General features: G+C 43.7%; 1 protein-coding gene across 6 annotated transcripts in view; it reads left to right on the top strand.

Moving 5' to 3' along the window:
* Positions 1–2,810: 2,810 nt before the first annotated feature.
* Positions 2,811–12,577, top strand: part of SIPA1L1 (signal induced proliferation associated 1 like 1) — a 220,616-nt gene continuing 210,849 nt past the window's right edge. For all 6 annotated transcript variants that reach the window (XM_075282868.1, XM_075282870.1, XM_075282869.1 and 3 more), the window contains exon 1: positions 2,811–3,006. The gene's annotated coding sequence lies outside the window, so the exon portion shown is untranslated. The remainder of the gene's footprint in view (positions 3,007–12,577) is intronic.

Genomic DNA, 12,577 nt, shown 5'->3' with positions numbered 1-12,577 from the left:
TGAGGCCCTGGCATAGTGCCGCCTGAAGCGCTCGCTTCAGGTCGCCTCATGGGAGGTGCGGCGCTGGATACAGGTAACCTAACCTGTGGATAGGTAATCAGTATCCAGTCGCCTTGGTTTTCGGACAACAATTTTAAATCTACTGTGTTGTATTTTTTTCCCACCAGTGTACCAACAATATGCTAAGAAATTGGTGCAACTGTGATATTATATCTATTGCAGTATTTATAGTTTAGGTTCTTATTGTTGTTTAAGGATGATGCTGATCATTTTATGATATAATCCACGTAACTAGCAATCATATAAGATGTGCAAAATGTCTGCTGTAAAAGGCAAATTCCTATGTAGAGATGTTTCGCCCTTCAATACTTCTAATGGGATATGATATGATTAAAGGAAGCATTCTGGATGTGCTCTGAGCAATGCAATAAAAAGCATTAAGCACGCAAACGTGCCACATGTAATAAAGACAGCTGGATGCCCTTCACTCTCATTGTTAGAGGCAAACATTACAAAAAGAAGCTGAGCTGTATTTAAAAAAAAAGAAATATATACATATTGAGCTTCTAGAAGCAAAGCAAATAAAATAAATGGAAACATTTTTGGAACAATAAAATACAAAACAGGGTCATAAGCAAATCATAAGTAACTAGCAAGGACAGGGACAGGGGCTACTTGTTTTACTTGAAGGATACTGAGAGACTGCTCAGCTATAGTGCTCTGTATATGCACTGTTAATACAATGGGGGATTTATCAAATCATTTACACCAAGCTCTGCTCATGCCGAGCCGTACACGCCGGCACTTCCCATTCACTTCAATGGCACTGCTCATAGTGAAAGAAGCAGCCCATTCATTTCTATGGGGAGCGCTCGTATGCCGGCTCCCATAGAAATGAATGGAGCTGCTTTATACGCTGCTTATTCTGAACGTGTTTTACGTTCAGAATAAGCTGCCGTATACGTAGTGTGAATGCCCCCTTAAAGTGGTTACACCCTTAAAGGGATTAGACCAAGTCAACAAATTATTACTTATTCAGGTGATAGGTGACAACTTATTGATCACCACTGGTACTCAAATCAGTCATGATAATGGAATTCCATTTTGGAGCTGCTGGTTGTGTGGCCATTTTATTATTATAAATTATTTTATCTATGTTGGGACAGCCAGACAGCTGAGCTTCATTCACACTGGAAAAACTATTCACATGATCAGTGGGGATCCCACCAATCAGCAATGTGTCACCTCTACTGTGGATAACTGATAACTTGGTCTAAACCACTTTATACCCATGTAAATATACAGTGCAGTAGGAGTCCTTCCTGTCATTCGGTGTATGGTTGACAGTTTCAGACTGAAGTTCCTTGGGCCCACCAGATAAACTGGTTCTGGGACAACCTCCACCAGGAAATAAACTGTGGAACCCCTCAAATTTGTGTTTTCTGCTGGAACATTATTATGTTAGAGTTTTGGCCCACTGGAGAATCCTCTGGTACTCGGAAGGGCAAGTCTGACATTGATGATTGACACCCTGTTACAAAGGGGTCAGAGCTAAGACTAATTTGAGCTGTTAAAAATTGCGACCGTAGCATGGTTAGACAGACAAGGCTCCCTCTGTCCAAAGTGTTTTTATTGTACAAGAATAGTACTTTGCCATTTAATACAGCAAAATAAACACTGTAAAAAATGATTCCCAAAAACTTTTCCAAATTACAGGTTTGATTTCTATTCCTTGCCCCCACCCCCCTAAAAAAAAAGCAGTAACAGTTTATCTGTACATTACTATGCATGTAACCCATAGTGGTGACATTAAAAAAACAAAAAAAAACATAATTTATTTGCAAAAACAAGCCCTCAAATGGCTATGTACAGAGACTAAATTAGACATCCGTAAAGGCATATTGTGGTAAAATAAGTTATCCCATATCCAATGGAGGACCCCCTCTGATCATAAGAATGGTGGTCCTGCGTCCCTCCATTTGAACGAATGAGGTCACTCATGCTTACTGTTGCTTTATTCCAATGGGGGAGCTCTCTGAACCCCTAAGTCAGACCCCGCTGAGCTTGATCCAGTGCACAGGGGATAACTCATCACTGGAATACCCATTTCATATTTGGGAAGTGCTGTTTCCTTCAGCATACTGAGGCACATTTATTACCCCAGACAAGCCTCCTCATATATGACGCGCACCCCGCAGTGGAGGGGAAATGTATGTCAGCTCATAGTAGGTGTACACGTCTCACATTATTTATGTATTTCTGGCGTAAATGATAAATCTGGTGGGGACAGAGGGCCATGCCCAAGCCCCCTTTTCAGGGAAGTGGCGAAGGCAAAGCAGTCCCAATTTCTATAGCAAAAAGCAGATTTTTGCAAAAAAAATTGCAACTTTTTAAGCCTTGTATGACAGAAAACTGACATATAAGTGTAATAAATCTGCCCCACTGAGCTTATGGAACAGGAATCCTACATAATAAGGAAAGGGGGATTATGAAGCCCACCCCTCCATGCCAATACCATCTGCATCATTTAGACAAGAGCTGAGAATATACTACAGTATATTATATGATATATGCAGGGTAGGAGGGCCATGGGCCCATAATGGCAGGAGCTGCGCTCAGTCGTCCCTCAGGTTGCCCCATGCTAGCAACCGACTTCAGTCAGAGGAACCATATCTGGGAGCGCTAGAAGGTGTGATCTGTTGCCATGGTAACCCGCACCGCCCTCGGTACCGCCTGCCGCCATTTTGGCCAATGGGAAGTCTCGCGAGAATCAGCCGCAGGGGCTCAGTGCAAGCGGGCGGGGAGTAACTTTGTTCTCAACTTGTATGATCGGAGAGCGGATCCTGGCTGGAAAGGGAGAGGCCGCTCGAGATCTCGGGGCTCTGGGAGCACCCCAGGATTGCTGAGGGTGGGCGGCGGGTTGTATGGTGGTGCACTGCCCCCTTGCTGGATTAACGTGTGGACGGGAGCGCAGCCTGCAGGAGGAGCGGTGACACAAGCGGAGAGGTGAGTGAGAGCTGCGGCATGGACAGCGGAGAGGACCAGCAGCTGCTGCTGCTCAGCACACAATGCACGGCAGTGCCCTCACCACAGCCTGCCCGGGTGCAGCATCCCCCCTCACCACAGCCTGCCCGGGTGCAGCATCCCCCCTCACCACAGCCTGCCCGGGTGCAGCATCCCCCCTCACCACAGCCTGCCCGGGTGCAGCATCCCTCCTCACCACAGCCTGCCCGGGTGCAGCATCCCTCCTCACCACAGCCTGCCCGGGTGCAGCATCCCTCCTCACCACAGCCTGCCCGGGTGCAGCATCCCCCCTCACCACAGCCTGCCCGGGTGCAGCATCCCTCCTCACCACAGCCTGCCCGGGTGCAGCATCCCCCCTCACCACAGCCTGCCCGGGTGCAGCATCCCTCCTCACACAATAGCCGCCTGCACTGGCACGCCACAATGTAGGCTGGCACACCACAGGTGAGATTCTACACAAAAGTTGTGTTATTCTCTTTACCCTTTCTGCAGCTTCATGCTGCAGCCTTACACACAGTGCCCACTGGCAAATGGAAGCCTGAATGGTGCAACACAGACCACCCTTCTGGTACTCACTTCTGGAATTGAATGACTGGCATCAGTGTCCAGTGTGCCACCACATACCAGCTCACACTATATGGTGTGCCATGGCAAGCAGCCCATACCACATAGCATGCCATATAACACACAAACCCTTATAGTGTCCTTGCTGCAGAACCTCACATTGGCCCTCATCTATAGCTTGCCACAGTTTATCTGTACCATGGCACCCGTCTCCTCTCATTGCACAGCATGCCATTCACAGGCAGGCAGTGTGTCCTCTCCATATGTTGTATGCAGGTGTCGGTCTGCCTGTATTGATGTAGGACCCCCTGGACTGGCATAATGTTACCTATGCATGGCACTTTGAGACCACAATGACCATGCTAACAACATCCATCAACACCCAAGCTTCCTACCCTTTGCCACCTTCCTTTAGTTCTGCAGACATTGATGCCCTGTGTGCCCAGCGGACGTCTGTATGACTCCCCATAGTGTTCTGTGTTCTCTGAGTCCATCCAGCACTCTAACCTCCAGTAACTTGCTGCTTTGTTTCTATGTGCCCAGCAGACAGCAGTGTAATCTCATTCCCAGCTGTGTTACAGCAGAGTAGTTGTCACAATGTGGTGATTTATTGCATTCTTCTGGCCACCAGCAATCTTTCAGCACTCTCATCCACAGCTCTGTTTTCTCCATCCTGCCATACAGTCACAGCATACACTTCTTACAGCCCTACTTGACTTTTTTGGTGTTTTTCTTTCTTCATCTTCTGGGAACGTTTTTTCGGTGCAGACGGTGAACTGTCCGGAGAATTTCTTTATAAATTCCCATGCATAATTATGTTTAGCGCTCGCTCTATGCTTGTGACACCTCGGTGCTCCAAAATGTATGATATTTAAAAGTGGTTATAGGAATATCTTGATGTGTTTTCTGTTCACAATGGAGTGGTATCCATTTATCTGACATAACAAATATTCATAGATGCAGCTGACTAGCCTTTGAGGGGTTGTGTAGATTGGGCAGCCTCCACCCATGTGACAGGGCGTAGGGTCAAAGATACTTGCTGTATGCTTCCAAGGGAGATTCTTTTGAAGCAAGGGAGCAGGTGGCCAAAATGTACACCCCCTTTTAAAAATCAATTACTTAGGTCAGTCACTTATGCTTGCTCATACCAGTACTACTAAAAGTATTCCCATCAACCTTGGTATCCATTAACCATCTTTCTCAAAGCTTTGCATTATTGCATAGACTGAGCCCACATTTACATTTCAACTTTGCTGCCTTAATAGGGTTCATGACATGGCCTCTGTACAAACACTGAAGTGTATAGAACTGTAATACAGCGCCCATAGGACACAGAAATTATTCTGATGCAACCCCCTTGGCCTTCTGCCTGCTCCTACCACCTTTGTGTAAAGTGGTAAACGGGGTGCAGAAGGAACAATATGGTGTACCTTTGGTGTAAGAAAGGCCTGTGCTGTGGTGATTTGCCTCATTTACATTGATCTACGCCCGAAAACAAATTAGTTGCTGCCCCAATGGATGACAAAGTTGCACTAGGTTCACATTAGCGTCACCTGTCTGTTTTTCTGCTCCGTCTGAGCAGGTGGACCTCTAAAATAGAGGTTACATATAGTGCCCAGCAGGCCCCATTGACTATAATAGGGTCTGTTGAGTGTCTATTGTTTTAAAACTGAAAACGGAGGAAAAAACACGTGTGCAGGACTCTTTTAGGTGAGTATTGCAATGATGCAAATGTAGACTTCCACTTTTTTAATATCTTGAGATGAAAACTTGTATTACATCTTCACATCCATTCATTGCATATCATGGCTGCAGGTGGAAGTGAGACATTGAGCAGGTCCTATTCCTGTCCATTTCGTGGTCCAGGCTCATTCATTCAGGTGTATGGATCCATGGGAAGCAGCTTTTTTGCATAGCAAGAGCTTTGACTCAATTTGCACAGAGCCTTACATGTTCCTTTACTTTACATATGTAATGTGAGTATCGTGTTGGAATTACATAAACCCTATCACATATTACCAGAGGTTGATTTTCTACTTTTAAATAGCCAGAACCCATATAGCCATCAAAAATGGGACTTGGCTGCCCCCAACCTCTTCACTGTTGTTCTTACTGTTAGTGATACATATAATATTAGTGTATTTTGACTAATAAAGAAAAGTGTCATAGGAACATTGCATTACTGTGATGTTTAGGACCAGGGACTGAATGGTTGCTGTTGCGGGCAGTGTACCCAGTGGGTCTCGCAGCGTTCTGACATGCCAGGACTGGAGCTGGTGTTTTATGAACACTGCACTGTCTGTCTGCAGCGCGAGCCGCTCATTTATGCTGCATTCACAGGAAAACAACATCACTTGGCTTTCGCTTATTGAATCTGGAATAGACATTTATCATCCGTCTGAAAGAGACTGTTTGTAGTGTATGTGGGAGATGGCTTAACACATTTTGGTGTCTAATACAGACTTTTAATGACCTCTACTATAAAGTGCTGGCATACTTGTATGGGGTGGGGGGGAGGTCAGGGTGATTGTATTATAGCTAAAATACTAAGAGCCACTTATTCTGCGTATTTGTGCCCAATATCATATAACATGAGCTCTGAAGAGGTGTCGTTAATCATTCAGCCTTTCATACCATACATACAACACCTTCTTTGTGCTGGATTAGCCATTTTCTGTAACCCACACTTATTAAAAATATATGGAATAAAAATATACAAGACTGGACTGCTATGACCAGCGATGTGGGCTGTAAAATAGTTTAGGATACTGAATTTACAAAAGTAGCAGATATGTGCTAAAAAAAAATCTCTCATGCTCTTCCTACTAATCTCAGACAACCCATTTAGGTTCATGTTTGTGTACAGGTCATATTCATTGTAATTCTACGTAGATTCCTGCCAGCTTGCATCTATTCCATCAACTTTCTCTTACAGGATTCATTGTGAATAGTTTAGTTTGGCATTGAGTTCAGTGGGTGATGAGTGATTGATTCAGGTAATAGGCGCGGAGCTGTAATAACCCTCCACCACTTTAGAGTCACTAGGATACTTGAATAGGAGCAGGGTTGCTTCTGGCCCTGTCCACAGCGATTGCTTCTGGTATCTGAGGCTGTGGGGTCTGGGAGTGAGACCCCACCAATCAAGTACTGGTAACCTATCCTGTAAATAGGATATTAGTGTAAAAAATGCTGGTAGAGCTGAAAAACTCCTTGAGACCGGGGCCCCATATTATTATTTATTATTATTGTTGTTTTATTTATATAGCGCCATTAATTCCATGGTGTTTTACATTTGGGGGTTACATACAATACACAAAATATACAGGTAGACATAATACTAACAACAATCAGCTGGCACAGTGGGGTAGAGGTCCCTGCCCGCGAGGGCTTACAATTTATGAGGGAAGGGGAATAGAGACAGAAGGAGAGGGGGAGACTGTACAGATGGCGGTGTGGTGATAGTGTTATAGGAGGTTGTAGGCCTTCCTGAATAGGTGAGTCTTCAGGGCCTTCTTGAAGCCTGTGATTGTGGGGGTCAGTCTTATGTGTCTTGGTAAGGAGTTCCAGAGTATGGGAGATGCACAGGAGAAATCTTGGAGGCGGTTGTGTGAGAAGCGGATGAGGGCAGAGCGGAGTAGGAGGTCGTTGGAAAAATCTGAGGTTACGTGTGGGCAGGTAGCGGGAGATTAGTTTAGAGATATATGGAGGGGACAGTTTGTGGATGGCTTTGTATGTTAGCGTTAGTAGCTTGAACTCAATTCGCTGGGCTATAGGAAGCCAGTGGAGGGACTGGCAGAGGGGAGCAGCCAATGAAGTTGGGGGGGGTGAGGGCCTGGACGAGCGCTCCACTGCAGGAAGCCAGTGCCTCAAGTATGCACACCAATAGAGGGAGCTGACTGAGAATGTGCAAGTCTATCTTCCATGATGTAATGGAAGATCTGCCAGATCAGTCCTCTCTGAGCCAAGCTGATGAGATGCAAATACATCGAAACAGGTGTCCTTGGCTGAGAGACTGTATCTGGTAAAATCCCAACATCATTGCAAACAAAGGCCTCTGAGAAGGTCGGCATGATGTTAAAGGGAGCGCCCTCTATAGGCTTGCTTGACTGAGACTCTGTCTTCCTAATTACATCATGGAAGATAGACTTGCACATTCTCAGTCAGCACCCTCTATTGGTGTATATACTTGAGGCACTGGCATCCTAATTACATCATGGAAGTCAGATTTGCATATTGTTCCAAAGTGGAGGTAGTGTAAACACAGGTGCAGTAATATGGCCCTGTGCAATAAGTTGTATAACACTATAATATAGCCATGTGCATCCTTTTGGAGATCTTTAGTCCTGTCTTGCATTATTCACCAAACCCAGAGACTAGCGAGCGAGCCTTGTTTATTGGTGTGTGTGTTTAGCTCAAGGCAAAGGATTGGATCCAGAAAATAACAGTAAGGCTGGGTTCACATCTGCGTCGGAGTCTCGCAGCAACCTCCGAAAATCTGCAGAGTATTCCCAGTTTTGGGTAGATGAACATACACATAGAAACTGAGCTAATTCTGCACTGTGTGAAATAAAATCTGAATGTTACTTTTTTTTGCACTTTTATCTGTTGAGAATTTTACTTTTTACTTTTCCTAGTTCTATCAATCAACCATTTTACAGACAACGATTCTTGTGTATAGGTGTGATTCCAGGACGTTCTTTTCATCTAAGTGAATGGAGTGAAAATGCAGGGGCCTTTTTTGTGGTCGTTTTTTTGAAAGTGTGAACATGCCTTTAGGGCTAATGTGGCTTTAATCCTTCAATTAGCAGATGCCTGTGGACGTGTAATAAAAGCGTTAACCTTTCAACTATTGTTTTCCTCTAAGTAGAGTCCAGGAATAGCATTTGTTTGACACTGCCTAAAAATACATCATTTCCATGTAAATATAACCAAAGTTAGAGGACTGTGGAACATACTGCAGGGCAGCACACTGCTCAAGTTAGAATCATTGGAAAGGCTGGGCATATTCCAGGAACGAAGTGGTTAATGTGCCAAGAAATTTGCCATTGGCACCTATTGTAACTTGATGAATGAAAGTTACAGTCGGAGGAATGACTTGAAGCTCCTGGGCCCCAATGCAAAATCTGCCATAGGGTCCTCGCTTACTATAATACTGGTGTTGTAAAGAGGCCTTTGGCCCCCTGGTCTGGTCTGGTATTGATTGTTATGTGTACCCCTTATAGCTACACTCCTGGGTACAGAGTAGCAAAGTTAAACTGGCGTATTTATAATTCCTTATCTTAGTTGTCACATCTTGACAACCCCTTTTCAGACTGAAGCCAGGCTGGCCATCAGTTGATCACTGTGGGTCTGTCTTTACTTGTACTATCTGAGCTGCAATATCAGACTTTTTGGATAAATGTCCAACCTTATTACACATTGGGGGAGATTTGTTATTGCTGTACATCAGTTTTTGTGGGGTAAAAAACATTCTGAATTTCTAAACCCCAGTTGCAAAAAAAAAAAAAAAAAAAAAAAAAAATAGTTTTAACCAGCATTTTTACACTACCTTCTCCATTTTCCAAGATGGGGGATCAGTGAGGGTGTGTTGGGGATGGCGCCATTGGCTTTGACCAATTCATCATCTGGCGTAGGTTTTGGTGCAAACACATTGTCCAGTGGAGGTTGTACTTGATTTATGGAGGTTGCATTGGTTTTGATACATTTCTCACGTTAGCTTTATTCTGTGACTAAATATCTCCCTACACATTAAAAGATAGATGATTTCAACCAGAATGAATGATGAAATTTAACAATAAATGAACGTTTTAATGAGTCTGTCACCAGAACCGATCATATCAACCCAGCCTTGCAGATAGATAGGTGAATCTCCTATGAATCACTGCTGTGATGTCACTGCTTTTGTCAATATGCAGTCGAGCTCTTTGGAGCAATGCGAGTTTTGCCCCTTACCTCTTTGGAGCAATGGTAACACCCTTGTTGCTCCAGAGTGCTTTTTTGTATATTGAGAAAAACCGCAATATTTCAGCAACAGAGCCACTGAAAACAATCTGCAGGGCTCGGTTGATACATTGAGTTCCTGTCACGCTCCCTTTAAAGTGTAACTACGTTTTCGAACAACTCTTTATTTTCTGGCAGTATTTGTATCAATAATACATTTTGTAATATACTTTACTAACAAAGGTTGTCTTCTTTCTGTGAGATCCTGCATTTCTTTATCCTTTCCCTTGCTTCTCTGTTGAGAGATGTCCCTGCTTGTCATGTTGGAGAAACTTGTGCGTAATGCAGGGGGGAGGGGGAGGGGTCAATTCATTAGTTATATCTGAGACATTATAACATATAGAAATGTGGTTCTGGTGTTGTATGAAATAGGGGATTCTCATTTTTCCTATACCATTACCTATGTTATTTTTGCCGATGTCACTGGTTGATTGCACAGTCAGGATGCAAATAGGTGGAGGTGGTGAAAGGTCCCTTTTAAAGGGAGTCTTATCACCTCCAGAATGCCTGATAAACCAATAATACTGATATGTAGGTGCAGAAACATACCTATGCCTCCACAATGTGATGACGTAATCCTGAAAAAATATAAATAAATGAATAAATTATTTTTATTTATTTTAAATTTATTTATGTATATGCGTGTTTGGCCTAAAAGTGCATTGGAGGCGGGACTAATCTGCTTATTGACAGCTGTAAGACTAAAGATGTTAATTAAGGCTAATGAGATGGCATTAGGTAGTGATTCCAGAGGATCACTTTGACTATCTGTAGGCACATCTGGCCTATTAGACCCGCCCCTGGTGCACTTGAGGATGATTTGCATATCCATGGAAAGATGGTTAACTTTGCATTCTTTTAATGGCTTGTTACCACATTGGTATGTTTTGCTGTTATTAAAGGCCATGTCGCTGGTTTGCATTTTGTATCATACCTGTCATTGGCGTTACCTTGTCTTTCCTACCATGGCATCACCGGGTGAAGACGGAGGGCACTGTGGACAAGGGGTTAAATAGTTCTGTTATTGCAGTTTAGTTCTGGCAAGTCTTTTATCTGTCATATGTTAGACACTGACTTGACATATCGCTAAAGGATATTTTTCATTTGGGAATGAAAATGTGAAAGCGGCTTTTAGTTGATCACTGGGGAATGTAGTGCCATGGACTCGTTGCGTCTGTGGCATAGTCTTAGATTTTTCGTGCGAAGCCTTCATGGTTAATTGATGTGACAGGACCCAGGAGGGCAAAGTTCCTCTGGTTATGGGCACCAGTGAAGGAAGACGTGCTATAATGTATGCGTGATCTCTGACAGTGAACTAATGGTCTTACCAGGATAACTGTATCCAGCTACATGCTTCAAAGGGGTAATATATCATTTTGCATGCGACTTGTCCTTACTGACTGTTTCTAGCGCTCCAGACTAAACCAACCAGGTCAAATGATGTCAGCCAAGGAATGGATGCTCTTATTTTTTTAGGCTAAAGGCCAGTAAGGCAATTGCACTATGTTTGAAGCAAATCTGCCCTGCGGCTACATACTATTGAGTTTACTTGCACAGAAGCTGCAGGCTATGTGTCAAGATATGATGAGTATATACCAGATCAAATATAGTTTTAATGAAGATCTAGTGATTCCACTTATCTTAGAAATGTATCCTGGGGTGTGTAGTTCCTCAACAGCTGGAGAAACACAATTTTCGAATGGCTTTCGTGAGGTCTATATTATCTCTTCCCATTGCGTACTGGGCTGTAGCACTGTTTTGGGAACGCTATAAAAAGGCCTTTTCAGTGTTTCCTTTTTTAATTTCCCGAAGGTGTTGTAGTATATTGTTTTATACAGAATATATAATGCACCAGTGTTTTACACAGTGTTATGCAGTGACATTTGTAGGAAGACTGCAGCTTAAACAAAGGGTAAGCAGGGCCCTGAGCATAAGTACTTGCATCTCAAAGGAGCAGCAGAACAAAGAGGATAGAAGGTGTGGGCTGAGAGAGTGATTGAAAGCGCTGTGGAGGTGGGGGACAATCGCTAATACAGTCGCCGGTCACGGTGAGGACATTCCTGACATCACTACTCTTTAGGAAATTCTCAGCCAAGGGACTGAAAATATTTGATTTTCTTTGTGTTTGCTTTTGTATTGGTAACCTCATGTGGCCACCAGCGATCGTACAATTATACTGTATAATCGTGCGATCATTGGAGGCCACACCTGGGAAGGATTTAGGTTGCATGTGGCTATCGCTGCCCAAGCATGTAGTCCAAGAAACTTCAGGTTCCAAATCGATATCACATGACTGCGAGTTTTATCTGTTGATGCGCGTTTCAATTGTTCCATTTATTTTATGGACTGTAGCGCTCACAACAATATGGGGTGTGTTTTACTGCTGGTACTGTAGTTTAGCTTCTGCATTGCCACAATATGGAGAGCGGCGCTACCTGCTCAGTCATGTGTATAGTATGAGCATCTAAAATGTCCCCTACATCTGATTGGAGTAGGGACTGTTTGCCGGCCCTCCACCGATCAGTTATTTGTTGCCTATGCAAGGATAGACCTTTATAACCTAAATCCTGGACAATCCCTTTAAAAATTGTTCACCTAACCTTAGCATAAATTATATCCATTGAAGATCAATGTTGGTCCAATGCCCGACACCCTACGCTGTGTGAAGAGGCCTCAACATTTAGGTTAGCAGTGCAGCCTCTTTAGTACTTACTACAGCACCTTACGTAGGTATAGTGACTGCTTGGTGTCGCAGTTTAGTCCATTCCTTTGAATGGTGCTGTCAGTGAAGAATGTCCATCACACGGCCGCATTGAGATCACTTTAAATTCACATGTCTGCTTTTTGACAATGACTTATTGACTGATTAGATCACACCCTACATATGATGGGATAGATTATGGTTGTTTGGAGCAAGCGGGTGATTGTCAGAATTGCCACCATTCACACCTTTCTCTCCTCCTATGATGGATAAGAGCAACAGACTTTA

This window comes from Leptodactylus fuscus, chromosome 7 (assembly GCF_031893055.1).
Source record: "Leptodactylus fuscus isolate aLepFus1 chromosome 7, aLepFus1.hap2, whole genome shotgun sequence".
Classification (NCBI taxonomy): Eukaryota; Metazoa; Chordata; class Amphibia; order Anura; family Leptodactylidae; genus Leptodactylus; species Leptodactylus fuscus.
The sequence above is the reverse complement of the archived record's forward strand: the minus strand, read 5'-3'. Positions and strand labels throughout refer to the sequence as shown.